We start from the raw sequence: 19,748 nt of genomic DNA, 5'->3' as shown, positions 1-19,748 counted from the left end.
CTGCTACATCAGCCCTACACTACACATGGTTCCTGCTACATCAGGCCTACGCTACACATGGCACCTGCTACCTCAGGCCTACACTACACATGGCACCTGCTACATCAGCCCTACACTACACATGGCACCTGCTACATCAGGGCTGCACTACACATGATTCCTGCTACATCAGGCCTACGCTACACATGGCACCTGTTACCTCAGGCATACACTACACATGGCACCTGCTACATCAGCCCTACACTACACATGGCACCTGCTACATCAGGGCTGCACTACACATGGTTCCTGCTACATCAGGCCTACGCTACACATGGCACCTGCTACCTCAAGCCTACACTACACATGGCACCTGCTACATCAGCCCTACACTACACATGGCACCTGCTACATCAGGCCTACACTACACATGATTCCTTCTACATCAGGCCTACGCTACACATGGCACCTGCTACATCAGGCCTATACTGCACATGGCACCTGCTACATCAGCCCTACACTACACATGGCACCTGCTACATCAGGCCTACGCTACACATGGCACCTGCTACCTCAGGCCTACACTACACATGGCACCTGCTACATCAGGCCTGCACTACACATGGTTCCTGCTACATCAGGCGTACACTACACATGGCACCTGCTACATCAGGCATACCTTACACATGACACCTGCTACATCAGGCCTCCACTACACATGGTTCCTGCTACATCAGGCCTTCAAATCACTTTGCATCTGCTCCATCAGATCAACACATCACATAACATCTGTTATAACAGGCCTACACTACACATGGCATGTGATACATCACACCTACACTACACATGACATTTACTACATCAGGCCTACTCTGCAGAAATTTTATCAATTGGTCATTTCGATAACGACATTGGTAATTTTGTCTAGGAGAAAGTTCCAATTCAAGTTGACGTCAGTCCGCCCGTCAACTCGAATCAACAAGGAGGCACCTTTCTCTCCTTCCTTGCAAGTGCAACAGAAACTTTGACTAATTCAGTGCGGTTTTTTAGATAAGTGGATCAGTGTCATAACCAGATTGATGACGAAGATGTCTGGACATACTCCTTTTTTTATCCATGCGTGACACAACACAGGCAATCGTGGTGGTGCCCCACCAAGTCGCAGAAAGACGTCGATTCGAAAACAGCGCAACAGACACTGAGTTGAACAGATATAGAGATATAGATATGGAGAGATCTACTTGGACATGAAGAAACGGACATGGGAGCAGATGAAGGATTGGTGTGGACAAAACGGAAAGCGATGCCAGATTGTGTTTTAAAACTTGTGCGCGAATTGTATCCAAATCCATCGGACAAAACTTACATTGGACACATGTGGATCTAATGATCAAACTCAGTTTTGTGTGTGAAAATGTGAAAAAATACGATATCCATGATTTAAATTGTCTTTGAATATTTGTTGGATATTTAGTTTATCGTAAGAACATTATTTTCTGGACAGGCCTAATGTAGGTACAAACATATATTTTTTACTCGTTACTTATTTATCAGGTGGTTGTTTTCATTATTATGTATATGCACGTGACATACATGTATTCATGTACTATGTTCAAGGTAAGAAATATTGGCGCAACTCCTGGTGTTTCAAATTAGACCTCTTCCAAAACACTAGTTGAAACATCTGCATAATAATTGAAGTTTTGAATATATAATCTGATTATTATTACGTTGTCAATCACTGTTCGAAACTGAAACATCGCCACCTTGCGGGCTATGTATAGTTAAGGTGGAGCTTTAAACAGCTGCCTGAACAAATACTCTGTCTGAAGTAAATACAAAACGTCAACACAAGGGAACAGTCTCGATTATCTCCCGGAACAGATTCAATTGGGTGTAAAAGGCAATATCGCGGTGAAAACTATATGGATCACTGAGAAACTGTGATGACACCAGGTGTTGGCGAGAAGGGTAAGCATGTCACTCGTCATTCACACAATTGGCATGAAAAAGAGTAATTTGGTTTTTTTCACTACCTTATACTGAGTCTTTTCAATTGCCAATGCAAATTTATAACACTCTATTCCATCCAAACCACCGTACAACTAGGATTCGTTTGATTATTATGTAGCTTAAGTAGTTTCACCTGTCTGGCTCTTCTTTTCTGTTCACGAGAGGTCCAGTCAAGGCTATTCGGAGTTGCGTCGCTTAGCTGTGCAAGGACTGATTTCCCCTCAATCCCGATTTGCCCCGTTAAGAGTGAGTGAGTGAGTGAGTGAGTGAGTTGGGTTTAACGCCGCTTTTAACAATATTCCAGTTATATCACGGCGTGTCAGCTTAATGTGGGAGGAAAGCCCGAAGTGATGCATGTCTCAGACGTTTCCACTACGGTGAAACCCACGAGCACGGGTATGGAGCTGACAAACCTAGAAACATAATCGGGGCGAACCGGGATTCGAACCCACAATCATAGGTTTCTGGCGTGCCCAAGGGACGCAACTCTGCTCAGCGAATTGCGGCGCCTTAGACGACTGGGCCACCCGTGCCCCGCCCCGTTAAGAAAACTTCAAATGGAACATCATAACAGTTAGGTAGGATTAGCTTTCGAACTTTGAATTCCGTTTTAATATAAAGATTGAAACACCCTTATCTAGAATTACATTCACTTGACGATGACCCTTCAGAGTACCATATGTATTGAAAACATTGCCCACCTCGAACTACGGATAACTCGAAACATCCCGGCGACTTCAAATTCGTGAGGACATGTCAGCATTGACCAAGAATATTGAAATGCTACTAGTGTATGTTGATGCTTATTGTCTATAGTGTCGTAACCAACCAGAGCAGCATATGTTTATGGTCTGTTATGCTTTTATTGACTCGTGGCGTGACTCTAATCACCATAGTAACTGCTGCTGTCTTGTGTTAATAAATGATCTTGTTCGTGTTTTTGCTGTTCCTTGTATCCAAAGAATTGTGTTCTGGTGAGTACTTATGACGCGCATGGTACATGCGGTGTTTTTTCCTGCCAGGGCGCCCAGCAGGAAATGGTGTTGTTGTTGCATTAAGTGTTTATGAGGTAGCCTTCTGCCTAGGAAATTTCGGCTGACCCCTAAATAAAGCTATCCCTCTACTTTTATTTCGTACTTCATGCCACCACTTACCAATTGAAAAAGGAAGATGGAATGGGATATCTATTTGTGAAAGAAAATGTAAACTGAGCGTAATAAAGTTCTGTTCTGTCCCTCTTTGGGACTCCTGTGTGTGAGTAGGGTAGACATATCTATTTTGAGTTCAGTGTTCACATAACTTCTGTTTTTGCATTGATATGATTTCTATTTTCTTATATTGATATGATTTCATTTTTATCCTTGGCTGCTCTGTTTATATACGTTCGAGCAGCTGTCCATGGAAATGGTTGGTGATCTGCTGACTTTATACCTTCTACCACCTCGCTGTATGTAATGTAATGAGCTGAGAATCTAATTAGAGTGCACACTAATCCATTGACTAGGGTGACGGGGTGATGTAGATCTCTGAGCATGCTTCAATGGGAGGATTAGACTCGTTAAATACACATAATTATTGTTGTATTACCATAATCTACAAACAAACAAATGGGTGGTGTCTTCATGGGAAGACGTGTACGAAGCGTGTGCGTGCATGAATATATGTGATCCACCCAGAGAAAGGGGACCTCGTGGGTGCTGGGATGCAATTGTGCTATGATGTCATAAAGACATCAACTCGCCATGTGAGCGGACTGCACGAACAAATATAATTTTTTCTCTCGTTAGTTCGTATTGTGATATCACCATTATTTCAAAACCTTTCATCGTACATGTCTACTTTCAATTCATCAGACATTATGTCTAAAAACTGCAATTATTACAAGTTACAATTCGAAAAACGAGTCCTCGTATATCATATATATAAATTGAAGCTGGAGAATTGTAATTTTTGTGTTCCGAAGATACTGTAGCTTTAAAATATAATGAGAAGTCAAAAGGTGATTTTTCACCCATAAGGCTCCTTTTCTCCTGGTGGGTCAGGTATACTACTGAAGGATTGTTGACAAGGAAATAGCAAGTGTATGAATTCTGTGTAATACACAAAAGGTAACACCTGTTCAACAAAAGGCTTCATTATCGAACTGAACGGTAAGATCGATAGCCAGGACAGACGTGAAGATGAAATAGACACAGCAGGCCGGAAAGCTTGAAAGCAAGTAATTAAAATAATCGAATACATCACATTAATATTTATTGTTTTTGTTTGTTTGTTGTTGTTGTTGTTGTTTTGAACGCAGTACGCAGCAAGATTCCAGATATACGACGGAGCTCTGTAAATACTCGTGTCTCGACCAGACAAAACCAGTGATTGACATCATGAGCATCGATCTGAGTAATTGGTCAGCGAGCCTGACCACCGTTCCAGTTAGTTGCCTCTTACCACAAGCATAGTCGCCTCTACCCGAAACCATATACTATTTAGCGGCAGAATTTGGTACATGGCAGACGTTCGCGAATTGTTTTAGATTAATTGTTGCATCAACCAGAAAACATTTTTTGGCGTCAATATACTTTTCCCTTCTCACACACACACACACACACACACACACACACACACACACACACACACACACACACACACACACACACACACACACACACACACACACACACACCATACACACACACACACATACACACATACACCACACATACACACACACACACACACACACACACACACACACACACACACACACACACACACACACACACACCATACACACACACACACTCACACTCACACAGACACACATACACCATACACACACAGACACACACATACCATACAAACTCACACACACACACACACACATATATATATTGGATATATATATATATATATATATATATATATATATATATATATATATCCATATACACACACACACACACACACACACACACCATACACACTAAAATATCGAACATTCGCTTCTTATGATCGGTGATGCATGGTCCATTACATTACCTGATAGCCCATACCCAGTTTCCCAAGAGACATTCAAAACAAGTGATGTCATTAAATATTCAGTTTAATCCAACAGTGCATAAGAATCCTTTCCCATGGACATTAGTTTATGTTAGCAGTAACAGTATTTGTGCCCGAAACTCAGAGGAACACAAGCACATATCTTGTTAAAACAGGAAGCACGTCTTCAGTTTGTTTTACATTGTGATATGCAGTTTCACGTTTCAGTTTTACACGAAATTAGTTGAGGTAATCACACAAGAAGAGACGTGCAGAACTCTACCACACATTTACCCAAATGAACATGTCTTTGAGGTGAGGTGAAATGAGGTTTAACGTCGCGTCCAAGATTATTGCACTTATATAGCGACGTGCATGTACGGGTGTGTATTTGTGTGGCTGCTTGTACTAGTCCGGACTGATGCCGATTTATAGTGCTAGCTCACTGAGATACCATGCCGCAGTTTAACATGAATACCCCACTCAGACACAGTATACTGACTCCGAGCCGTCCAGTCCTTGTTTTAGCCCCTTAATGCCGAGCGCCAGACAGGGTAACAACAAGTACCATCCTTTAACGTCTTTTGGTATGACGCGGTCGGGGATCGACCCCCGGATCTTCCGCTCTCCGGGCGGACGCTATACCACTAGACCACGGAGGCGGTCGACCATGTCTTTGAAAGACATTTATACACAAGTGATAAAGTATACAAGTGATTCACATAAGAAAGAGAATTTATGAATGTCAACTTCTTTATAATGAGGAACACAACGTTTCAGAGTAAATACTTACTCGGGTGAATTCACCTGAAGAAGGAGTGAGTTTATACTCCGAAACGCTGTGTTCGTCATAATAAAGAAGTAGACCTCCATATAAGTCCTATTCCTCAAATGAACAACAGTTTCAGGTACGTCATGTCTTGCAAAACATGGCGATGAGGTTGCACATTGTGCGAAGGACTTTCAATTAAAAGTGAGGTGCACCTGACACCTGCATTAGATACATATCCAACAGAGCATGCAACCACATGTTATACCTTTGTGGATTCCGGAGAAGAAGAACGTCAGGATCGCATGCTTGATCATGCTTGATTACCTAATGAAGGAACAAGCATCAGCCCTGAATTGTAATGGCAAATAATAAAAGAAGGGTTTTTTTTCCATAAAGTGTCATGTATTCATGTTCTTCCAACTTCTAAATACCTATCCAACGTCTAAATGCATTGTAAATGGCTTAGATCGGACTGTTATCTATGTAGGTGTTCCAAATGTAATTGGAGAAGAACAAACAGCCCGTAAGAAGTTTCTCTGGGGCATTATCTGTGTGAACCAAACATCCCCAAGGACAACACAGGAAGAATATTTCTTATATTTCTAGTCAGCACGTGTGTGTGTGTGTGTGTGTGTGTGTGTCCCATTGAGATACCATGCCGCAGTTCAACATAAAATACCCCAGTCAAACAGAGGTATACTGCGAGCCGACCAGTCCATATTTTGGTCCCTTAATGCCAAGCTGCAGATAGAACCCCTGATATTTCGCTCTCCGGGCGGACGCTCTACCAATTGACCACGGAGGCGGTAAGTTGAACACGCATCCCTATTGTTACAGGTGAACAACACGAGGATGACGTCATCCATCAGTATTCCAATTTTTACAGGTGAACAACGCGATAATGACGTCATCTATCAGTATTCCAATTTTTACAGGTGAACAACGCGATAATGACGTCATCTATCAGTATTCCAATTGTTACAGGTGAACAACGCGATAATGACGTCATCTATCAGTATTCCAATTGTTACAGTTGAGCAAAGCGATAATGACGTCATCTATCAGTATTCCAATTGTTACAGGTGAACAACGCGATAATGACGTCATCTATCAGTATTCCAATTGTTACAGGTGAACAACGCGATAATGACGTCATCTATCAGTATTCCAATTGTTACAGCTGAACAACACGATGATGACATCTTCTTCTAAGAACTAATTTTCGTCAAATATGTTTGACTTCTTTGATAGGCATTTAGAAGTTGGAGTACTAAGTAAGGATAAGAATTTATGGATGAACAACTTTATTACAATTAAGAGCGACGTTTCGGTGTAGGTTCTAACATTTGCTTGATAACGGTGTTAGAACCTACACCGAAACGTCGCTCTTAATTGTAATAAAGAAGTTGTTCATCCATAAATTCTTATCCTTGCTAGAAAATGTTTGAGCAAACGATCGATGTGCGAGTGTGATTGACAGTCTTACAACTAAGCAAACACAAAACAGTAATTATATTTTAGTGTATTTTTTATATTAACGGTAACGCAATGTAACGCTTCGCCAAATAAACCACTATATATTTCACGAGCAAGGCCACGTCTTATTAAGTTTGCTTTATGCTATTGTGAGGGTGTAATACGAAGTTCCTAAAACCAATCTAACGTTTAATGCTAAGCTGTTGTCAAACTAAATCACCCTTTACAAAGATAACCCATATGTGGTCGATTTATTGATTGTATTACATTCTGATCAATACCAATTACAACTTGTCACAGATAAATAAATAATGGACTTGGTCCTCAACAGAACCATAGTTACATAGCCGAAAAAGGCGTTTTGAATTAACAATATTCTCTTATCTGCCCAGATTACTCTGTATAGGCAATTTACGTGAGTGAGTGAGTGAGTTAAGATTTAACGTCACATCGGCAGTATTTCAGCCATATCGTGACGAGAAGTACATTAATAATACACATAATTATACGAAATAAAAACCTGTCGACGAAGGACAGTAGAATAACTAGAATATCACAGACTTGATTTAAAACTAGTTGTGAATAATAAAAACAGTAAGCATTAATGAACATCACAATATAAAAATGGGCTAGAAATCGTCAGCAACGGAAGGGAGATCACCATACTGGGGACCATGGGGACTTACAGTACTTTTGCTTCCTGCATGGACCCCAGCAGGATTTATATCATCCCTTCAGTCACTGGCGACAGTGAACCAGTTAAGCCTTAGATTAAAATAACGAAGATACTACGTTTAAAATCCTAGTGTGCTGAAAAATACTTCGAATGATTTGGGACTTACATACCCTCTTAGGGGGACAATAATTTTACACTACTTCAACCCCCCTCAAGGGTACAGCCACTAACAATCTAAGTTATGAATTTCGCACTACCAATTTTTAAAACAATACATTGAACACATCAAAATTTATGAACAAGTTCTATTTCCTTTAAAAAACATAATATTAAACGAGAATTAACATCATTAAAAATGTCCTTAATTGTTTTTACATTGAAATATTTATCCCTTGTGATGGAAAAATCAACACAGTCAAGCAGGACATGCTTGACTGTGATTCTTTCATCACAAGGGATACAAAACGGAGGATCCTCACCTTTTAGTAAATATTCATGAGTATATCTGCTGTGGCCAATACGACATCGTCGCATAATGACCTCCTCAAATCTGGACTGACAGCCCAAGAAGGTATATCCGATATTTGGTTTAATTTCATGTAATTCATTGATACCTACTTGGGCGTCCCACTTCTGTTGCATAAGATCTCGGATGTAAGATCGAATAATGGGTTTAAAATCAGTGTATGGGATCAGAAGTGGTGTCACAGATTTGTTGAGCGCTGCTTTAGCAGCAGCATCGGCCATTGTGTTACCAATGATACCAACATGGCTTGGTAACCAACAAAAGACGATGTCATATTGGCCAGTAGCAAGATCATTAAATAACTCAAGAATTTGGATTAAAAGTGGATGTTTTGAAGACATATTTTTAATTGCCTGAAGACATGAAAGAGAATCTGAAAACAGTATGAATTGTTTATGTTTAGATTGATTACTGACATATTTAAGTGCTGTAAAAATGGCGTTTGCTTCTGCAGTGAATATTGAACTGTTATCAGGTAAACGTGAAGAGATTGTTCTGGATCCAATGACAGTGGCACTAGCAACTGCGCCACCATCCTTGGATCCATCTGTAAATATAGATTTATAAGTGTCGTAAGTGTTTCTTAGTTGAAGGTATTCTTGTTGGTAAATTAATTGGTTAGTATCTGATTTCTTTAGTTTTGTTAATGTCAGGTCTACTTCTGGCTTTACCATTTGCCAAGGAGGAGATGAGAAAAGTTTAGTAGGAGCTATATCTTGAAGTTGAATATTCGAAGCTGATATTGGAGATTTTATTCTGATTCCGAGTGGTGGAGTAAGTGTTGATTTCTTATTGTAAAGATCCTCGTAGAGAGGATTGAAGATGCATTCAAAAGCTGGATTGGACTGATTAGAATATAATTTAGTGATGTATTGTAACGATAATTTTAAACGGCGTTGTTTAAGAGAAGGCTCATCTGCTTCTATATAAAGACTGTGAATGGGAGACGTTCTGAAGGCTCCAAGGCAAAGCCTCAGGCCTTGATGATGGATGGTATCGAGTTTTTGTAAATTACTTTTGCAGGCTCCACCATAGACGATGGAGCCATAATCAAGTTTTGAACGAATTAGTGACCTGTATAAGTGTAAGAGAGTTGTTTGATCCCCTCCCCACTTTGAATTAGAAACTACTTTCAATAAGTCGAGTGCCTTCAGGCATTTAGCTTTAAGGTATTTAATATGTGGAAGGAAAGTTAAGTGGTTATCAAAAATAAGTCCCAAGAACTTGGCCTCCTTAACAACTTTGATAGGAGTGCCATTCAGAAATAGTTCAGGGTCCTTATGTGGCTTATATTTTCTGCAGAAATGTATACAATTAGTTTTTGATTTGGAAAATTTAAACCCGTTTTCTAAACACCACTTGTTAATTTTATTGAGACATAATTGTAATTGCCTTTCTATTGTGTGCATATTTTTACCACGGCAAGATAGATTAAAATCATCCACAAAAAGTGATCCATCAACTGAATCATTTAAAACTTTTGACAAACTGTTAATTTTTATACTAAATAAAGTGACAGACAAAATACTGCCTTGTGGGACACCCTGATCCTGATTATAATGAGCAGACAGGGTAGAACCCACGCGGACTTGAAATTGCCTGTCTGTTAAAAACTGGGATATAAAATGAGGCAGACGGCCTCTCAATCCAAAATCATGAAGATCTTTTAAAATACCATGTTTCCATGTTGTATCGTAAGCTTTTTCTAAGTCGAAAAAGATCGATACAGCATGTTGTCTATTTACAATGGAATTTTTAATGAACGATTCTAAACGCACTAAGTGATCGATAGTACTTCTGTTTTTACGGAAACCGCATTGTATATTGGTAAGAAGATTATTTGTTTCCAAGTACCACACTAATCGATTATTTACCATGCGTTCCATAGTTTTACAAACACAGCTAGTGAGAGATATAGGTCGGTAATTTGATGGATCAGAATGATCCCGCCCAGGTTTGGGTATGGGGATAACAATGGCTTTATGCCATGAAGGTGGAAATGTCCCTGCTGTCCAAATATCATCGAATATATTCAACATAGTTTCAAGACATGATTCTGGCAAGTGTTTAAGTAGCTGATAATGAATATTATCAGCGCCTGCTGCTGTATCATGAGCTTGCCCTAAGGCAGTATGTAGCTCATGTAGTGAAAATACCTCATTGTAATCTTCACCATTATCAGATGTAAAATTTACTTTTTTCTTTTCCTGTTGGAGCTGATATTTTTGAAATTCAGGAACGTAATTAGATGAAGACGAATGTTGAGATAAAGTTTTCCCAAGTCTATTGGCAATAGCAGATTTATCCGTTAGCAAAGTGTCGCCATCCTTTAAATGGTTTACTGTAGAATTTGATCCCTTGCCTTTGATCTTTTTGATCATGTTCCATACCTTGGACATAGGGGTACGAGAGTTGATTTTGGAGACATAATTCTGCCAGGATTGACGTTTATTTTGTTTAAATAGACGTCTCGCCTTAGCATTTAAAATTTTGACGGTGTTCAAGTTATGGACAGTAGGATGTTTACGGAAGTATTTCTCCGCCTTCTTACGACATTTCCTAGCATGTTTGCAAGTGTCATCAAACCATGGTTTACGAACACGTTGGTTGATAGAGGACTTAGGTATTGATTCGTCAGCAATTTCATTCAGTAGATCTGAGAACAACTGAATCGGGTCAGTAACATTTTGAAAAGACGTAGGTTGTAATTTATCATTGCATAAAGATTGAAACAAAGGCCAATCAGCCTTCAAAAAATTCCATCGAGGTGAAGGAGGATCATCAGTGGGATTAATGGGTTTAAGCACGGTGGGGAAATGGTCACTCCCACATAGGTCATCGTGAACGGACCATGAGAATTCGTTTAACAAAACTGAGTCCGTCAGAGACAGATCTAAAGATGAATATGTGCCAGTAGCAGGGTGTAAGTAAGTGTCGGAGTCATCATTAAAAATGCAAAGATCATTATCGGAAACAAAATCCTCGATCACTTTTCCCTTTTGATTAATGGTTGAACTTCCCCATAAAGGATTATGCCCATTTAGATCACCCATGATGACACAGGGCTTTGGGAGCTGGTCGTATAGTTTTTGTAGATCATTACGCTGAAGATTTGATGATGGAGGAATGTATAAGGAGCAAAGTTCGAAGGCAATATGCAGTGTAAGTCTAACTGCAACTGCTTGCAAATTCGTGTCAAGCGGAACAGGACTGTGAACAACGCCCCGCCGCACCAACATAGAAGCACCTCCAGTAGCTTTATCTCCTGGAGGAGAAAAAGAATGATAGGAACTATACTGCCTTAAATCAAATTTATCAGTATTTTTTAAGTACGTCTCTTGTAAACAAATTGCTGATGGAATATTATCAGTTGTTAATAACTGTAGTTCGTTAAAATTGTGCATAAGCCCTCTGCAATTCCATTGAAGTACCTTTGAATGATTCATGGCGGTTCCACAGGAGATCGCTCACGTGAATGTGAAGAGGAGTCACAACTGTTGTTGTGATGTGAGGATGGAGTAACATCCATCTCTAAAGGATCAAAGAAGTTGTGAACATCTACAGATGTTTCAGTAGGAGTCGGGATCTTTGTTGTAATTTTCCTGTTGTGTTTTTTCTTTTGTTTTCTAGACGTGTCAGTTGATGTTTGTACAGTAGCTGGCATTTCTGGAGCTGCTGAAGATTGTGTCAAAGTTGCACTCATGATCTTAGATGGTGGAGAAATGTCACATGTTGTAGTATCTGATTGAGGTGTCTGGCTTTCAGAAGTTGTCGTAAGAGGCATTGGATGTTCTGAATTTGCCCATGTCAAATCTGTTTGACATTCTATGGATCTAGTTGTGGAAGGGCGAGAGACAGCTGCAGCATAGGTTTGTGTTGATGGAGGAGACCGGCTGGCAACAAGTTTTTTAGCATCCAGATAAGACAAATTATTTTGACATTTGACAGTCAAAATATCCTTTTCAAGTTTCCACAGTGGACAGGATTTGGAAGATGCAACATGTCGGCCATTACAATTAACACATTTGAGTTCAGCTGTACAATCAGAACCGTCATGATTGCTACCACAGCGGCAACAAACAGACGATCGATTGCATGTCTTGGACCCATGTCCAAACTTCTGACACTTATAACATCGGAGTGGATTGGGGACATACACCTCCACTCCGATGTTGAAATAGCCTGCCTTTATTGATTGGGGTATGGTTGAAAGGGAGAAGGTGAACAAATATGTGTTCGTAGGAACGAAGGTCTCACCATCTTTTCTTGAGAAACGTTTCACTGACGTGACATGTTGTACCTTTAATTCTTCAAGTATTTCGTCCTCAGACATCTCAGCCAGACAACGGGCTCTGTCGCGGATGATTCCTCGACTTGAATTCAACGTTCTGTGCTCAGAGACAGCAGTGTTTGCAAACATTGTACAATTCAAAAGATTGATAGCTTGCTGTCTCCGTGCACACTCCACCAAAAGAGAGCCGCCCCGGAGCCGTGAAACATTTTTAACCTCTCCGCAAATACCTTCAATGGCTTTGCAAATTGCAAATGGATTCATTTTTAAAGGATGTTCAGTTCCAGATTCAACTACAAGAAATCGTGACCAATTTGAATTTTGTTGAACAGAAGCAGCGTCAGATGAGAAAGTCTCAGCTTCAAAACGTCTTTTCTTTTCGTTGCGGTTTGAACCAGAGTGATTGGTTGCCATGGTGAAAGTAAATTATTCAGCACCCCTGCTCCCCACCCACCATGGAGTGCTACAAAGAGCGATGTTTTCCTGCACCGGATCTCCAACATGCAAACATCAGGGATACAGAGGTGGTATACTCCAGTAAGAACAACATGAATAGCTGTATTTGTCTAACAAATAAAATGTCAGGCTGGTTCGGCCCATGGCAAGAAATTGAAGACATACAGAACTCAGAGGTCGAAAGTACCAGATTGGCCCATGAGCCACCGCCTTCTGGCGTAAGACTCTAGGCAATTTATTCCATCAAAAATTGGTAATTCATACAAAGTATGCATGGCCAAGTCCAAAATATACATTATCATACAACACAGGAGTGCATATACAATAATACGCACAGGGCCTGGCATGACCAGCCGATTGATAAGACCGGGCCCATCTTACCACCCGTCTAGGCGAAGTAAGGGTCGAAGTAGTGTGTTGGGCAAAGGAACACAGTTCCAGGAACCAGTGCCCTCAACTACCAGACTCCCGTCCTCCGCCGACACAGGGACGCAACCCACGGCAAACAGGTTGCCCATTTTAGTCGCCTCATACGACCAGCAATGGGAGGCTGTGGAAATATTCTGCCCCGGTTCCACACGGGGGAAGAGCTATTAGCGCTACCCAGCACTCACCACGAGGAGGTTGCTCTTCACGAGTGCCTGCAATTTACGTAATCTTCATAGGCACAGCATACGGCTATGATCTCTATTTCTGAAAGCTGTTACATACTATGCAATATCCGACAGTATATTAACGTGAGAATATATAATCTTAATTTAGAAGACTCTTCATCTGGATAAAATGTTTGTCACAATCCAACAAACAGTGACTAAACCGCTGTAAAAACACAATTAACATCACCAATATTCTGCTGGTGCCAAACATTACCAAATCCATAAATGTCGAGTAAATATTTAACGCGAGTTGCCCAAGTAATTCTACCACATTCATCCAGCTTCTTCGTTGACAAAGAACACTATCGGGGATGTCTTTCGTCATTCATTCTAACAAGTTTATGCCAGTATTTATTACACTTACTATGATAATCCACATGGAAAGCGTATCTTCACACTCAGCCGACATTTCCGTGCCAGATACATATTTACCAACTCCTAAACACATTTACAAAATATAATATGAAAATGTTCGACATTTTGACTAGATTTGCAACCCCAAATCTCCGCACATAACGAAAAATTGGACTTTGTCTTAATATCGAACAATTTAAACAACATTTTAAATGGCACATTTACAAAGTGAAACTGCAGCATTTTAATGGTAAACGAAGCCTTATATACTTGAGTCTGGAGGGTATCAATGCATTTTGACCAAGACATTGGTCTATTTGAGAACAAAACACCCATATGACTATAGTAAGAACTGATAATATGTCGCTTATCATTTAAGAATCGTCGTTCATCAAGGTATGAAGTGCTACATCTGAACACCAACATTTCGGTTTTAGACATGTTAATTTCAAGTCCCCACATTATCAAAAATTGCATAAATTATCAATTGTTTGCAGGCCTATTATATTGTCATCGAATATACACAAATCATCTATTTTAAACGTAATAGGTCAGTGAATTCCGCTCCAACTACAATTCTTCTCAAATCACTACTTTCTATCATAAACAGTTATTCAAGGAAACACATCGTTAACAGAAAGGGATTCAATACACAGCCCCGTCGCACGCCGCTCAGTGATTCGAAATGTGATTTGAAATTTTGATGTCCAGACAGCACACTGAATCCTTGAGTATAGATCCTAAAAACTACCAATAAACAACCATGTATTCAATTTTTCATAATCATCATCATCATCATCATCATCATCATCATCATCATCATCATTATTAATATTAATATTATTGCTGTTGTTATTATTATAGCATCTGGTTGATTGAATCGAACGGTTTTCGGAAAGCTACAACCACACAATTAAAGCAACCTCGACGGTAAGAGAGATGCATTTGTTCTGAACACTGTAAAGCAAATATATTATAAATTGTACTGTATCCGCTTAGAAATCCACCCTGCGCATCATTAATTGTAGGCAATAGCCTTGATCCCCACATTTAAAACTGTCGTTATCAACTTTCCAAATACATCCATCAGCATTATTCCCCTATAATTATCAGAGGAAATATTATACCCTTTGCCCACTCATAAAGGAATACACCACTATGCATAATTCTATTAAAACACTACAGTTCAGTATGGTATGATGAAGCTGCTGCAATATATCATCATGTCTGCCGATTAACCCAATATCAAGTAAAGTATGGCTGATGATATGGCTGATGATACTTCTTCTTCAGTTACATCAGCATTCAGGATCATTGACCCGTGAATATCCGGGATAGAATAGGTCTTCACCAACCCACTGACGCCGTATAAGGCGACTATGCTTGTCATAAGAGGCGACTGGCGGGATCGACTGGACTCAAGGTTCGCTGACTTGTTCGATGCATGTCATTGGTCCCAATTGCGTGGATCGATTCCCATGATATCAATCAATGGGTTGTAGGACACGACTCGATTATATACAGACCGCCGTCATATAGCTGGACAATTGCTGCGTGCGGAAAACAACAAACCAACAAAAACAACAACAACATTCTGGAGATTATTCATAACATAATTATTACGTGTATAGTAAGTACACTCTTTAAAAGCAGGGGGCACGGGTGGCCCAGTCGTCTAAGGATCCGCGATTCGCTGTGCAGAATTGCGTCCCTTGGGCACGCCAGAAACCTGGTTCGAATCCCGGTTCACCCCGATTATGTTTCTAGGTTTGTCGAGGTTTGCCATACCCGTGCTCGTGGGTTTCACCGAAGTGGTAAACGTCTGAGACCTGCATCACATCGGGCTTTCCTCCCGCATTAAGCTGACACGCCGCGATATAACTGGAATACTGTTAAAAGCGGCGTTATAACCCAACTCACTCACTCACACACTCTTTGATACCATGGCTGTTCAAAAATTCTTGTGCCTCGTGTAGAGTGAATCGAATGCAGAGGCAGAGCAGTTAAATTGTTTTATAGGCATTACCTATGAGCCAAAGGATGACAAAGAAGACACAATTTATGGATAACAACTTCTTTGATTACCGTAAGGGTACGTTTCGGTATAGATACCTTATACCGTTGTCATGATAAATTGTGTCTACTCTGTTATATCAGTTAAATTAAGCACATGCTGGAAATATTAGGCCCACTGCACATTGCTAAGCAAAATCACGGAAATATGTTTTTATCTGTTTTATGTATGATGAATAAACTTAGTACATGTACAGTGCACACTTTTGTTATTTATCGAGTAACATGGTCTGACGGTCGAATTGCGAATAACGAACGACGGATATAGAAAATTAAAAGTAGGGGTCCCTTTGAGTACGTTAACGTTATAACCATCGTTTCTGTATGTAAACACAAAGATGGTTATCATTTTCTATAGAATACCAATTTAATATCAGTGTAATCTAAACAAAAGTGCTTAATGTTGGACCCGTGAAGATTCCAGGGTAGAATATGTCTTCAGCAACCCATGCTTGCCGTAAAAGGTGACTATGCTTGTCGTAAAATGCGACTACGGGATCGGGCGGTCAGTCTTGGTTGATACGATGGTTGCGTGGATCGATGCTCATGATATCAATCACTGGGTTGTCTGGTCCAAACTCGATTATTTACAGACCGCCGTCATATAGCTGCTGGAATATTGCTGAGTGCGGCGTTAAACAACAAACCAACCAACCAACCAACTTAATGTGGCGTTCGAATTCAGACCGAACATATACAGCCACACTGCCGTGCGAATTGTGGTCTCCATATTTAACATAATCACATTAACCGAGAAACGCTGCTGCAATAATGTCTTTCTCACAGTTTTTCAAAATAAAAAATATCAAACTGTGAACAGGAATCAATTAGTTCAGCATTATCAAGCTAGTCCTTGAGCCATTAATGTTTCAAGACTCAGATATCTAATAAATTAGAAGTCACTCACGTCATCAGATAATTAGCATAATTAAAATACAACAATACACAGCGACGGCTGGGTCACCGTGGCCCAACACTGAGCGACATCTGTTTAAAAGACATTTATTTCATAATGAAATAGATTGGCAAACAAGCCAATGACTTAATGCCTCTTCAATACAAAGACATGAAAATATCTTGCATGACATTGAATGACAATTAATTTGTAAATTAATGTGATTGTGATTGTGAATGAGGTTGTTTGTCGCCTTTTAATGTGTGCCCTCAGCGTTCACCTATTGGAGGGATATAAGTACAGCTATCTGCTCATCCAGATAACGATCACGTTGGCATACATAATTTATCACGGTCGTATTGACAAATAATCTGAAACATATGTTGGTTTATGTGCAAAGAAAGATAATGGGCGCCTGATATAACATAACACTACTCAGTTGATCGCATGAGGACACAGAGACATAATTGACATGGCGTTTGTTGAAGGATCAGTTATGCAGCTTGTGTAACACTTGAACTATCCTTGTACCTATTGATCGCACTTCAACGGTGAACGGCAGTTTACTATGGTCATTGATGCAAGTGTTAGAACAGTTGGCCATTCTTGCAGTGAGTGAGTGAGTGAGTGAGTGAGTGGGGGCGATGGTGTAGCCTTGTAGTAGAGTTCGATTCCCTAATTGGGTACAATATGTGAAGATCATGTCTGGTGTTCCCTGCAGTGATACTGCCGGAATATTGCTAAACGTGGAATAAAAGGATACTCACTCACTCTTCGGTGAAACCCGGGAACACTGGCATGGTGCTGACAAACCTAGAAACATAATCGGGGCGAACCGGGATTCGAACCCACAATCATAGGTTTCTGGCGTGCCCAAGGGAAGCAACTCTGCACAGCGAATCGCGGATCCTTAGACGACTAGGCCACCCGTGCCTCCAGTATCACATGAAGGTTGGTTTCATGGAAAACAATAAGTGTCCATATATGGATTATGTAGGAAGTGACTCTTTATCCTTTGCGTTTATGGAGATATAATTGTGTGTACGATATTTTGAGCATTCATATTTGAAACTTTATGAACAATTCTATGAATTTTATGAATTGAGTTCACGCCTGAGATTGAAGACTAAAGTTATTTCTTATTATTGTGAAATAGGAAATGTGCGAAAAAAGACCCTCAAATGTGATTTCTTTCGTTTTATAGGTTTTGGCGAATGGTCGGAAGATGGTGAAATACAGGCAATATTCCTTTGAGACTTAGAAATGGCTTATAAAGCTGTACTTGATGGAATGTCGGTGAGGCAGGCTGCATTATCCTCTCTGTTCCGTTTTTCTGCTGGAGTACTTTACTTAAGCTCCAGAGCAAGATTTAGAATTATGTTATGTACTATTTTGAGACAGTTCATATCACAAAATTCCCATGCCTCACAATCATACATCACCATTGGAGTTACCATGTGATCGAAAGCTATCATTACACAGTCTAATGGCGAATGTATGATTCTAGCCTAAAGCAATGAAGAAAGCTTTGCTCAAAGTGACTGTCATTTCAAAAACAAGTTAATATCTTGCAAAAAGGTAAGTTGTCTTGTGAAATCTTACGTAATCTCAGTAAGGGATATTTCTATTATATTATGAATTTATATAGTAATGTTTCTCACGTACATGTACCACCGTTGGTGGGTTTTCCTGAGAATAAACAGAATTGAACTGAACAAAACTTCTTTTAAAGAAGTTAAAAGTCTGGATACATCCACCCCACCTTGTGTTGTGTAAACATATCATGATATATTACCCTATGCACTTACTCAGTATTGACTTGTTGAAGGAGCAGTGCCTCTGAAACATCGTGACAAAGAATAACAGAAGTTGGTATCGATAAAAGCTGTCATGGAATCATGTTCTTCCAACTTCTAAATGCCTGTCTAACTGGATGTATGTAATTCATGGGATGAAAATGCTCCATGATAGTCCTCACCATTATCAGAGTTAAAATTGACTCATTTTCTTTTCATTGTGGTTATAATTTGATGATGAGGAATGATAAGCCAAAGTGTCACCAAGTTTGTTTGCAATTTCAGATTTATTGTATTGCCCTTAATCTTTTGGATCATGTTCCACAACTTAGTCAAGGGCGTGTGGGAATTAGATTTCGATACATAGTTTGCCATTTATTCTGAATATTGCTGAGTGTGGCGTTAAACAACAAACAAACAATGAAATTGTAAGAGTTTGGATCAGTAAACAGCTCGAGCTCCACTTCAGTGGGCGGTAAACGTCATTGAAAATCACACAAAATGGTAAAAGGACTCCAGTTATAATTATAGATAAGCACATTGTTTAAAACGCTTCCTTTAACGTGACACATGATTAGTGTGTCCACTGAAAAAATAAAGTTTCACAAAGGACATTCTTAATGAGATTCAAGAGTATTTTATTTTTGATATGTCATCTATCCATTTCGCATATTTAATGCAAGCCCAATACCTACTTTTGTTCTAACTATTTGATATTTCATATCTGATACGGAATCTTCTACAATCTATCG

This window comes from Haliotis cracherodii, unplaced genomic scaffold, assembly GCF_022045235.1.
Source record: "Haliotis cracherodii isolate W230 unplaced genomic scaffold, xgHalCrac1.p SCAF_12, whole genome shotgun sequence".
In the NCBI taxonomy this organism is placed as follows: domain Eukaryota; kingdom Metazoa; phylum Mollusca; class Gastropoda; order Lepetellida; family Haliotidae; genus Haliotis; species Haliotis cracherodii.
The sequence above is the reverse complement of the archived record's forward strand: the minus strand, read 5'-3'. Positions refer to the sequence as shown.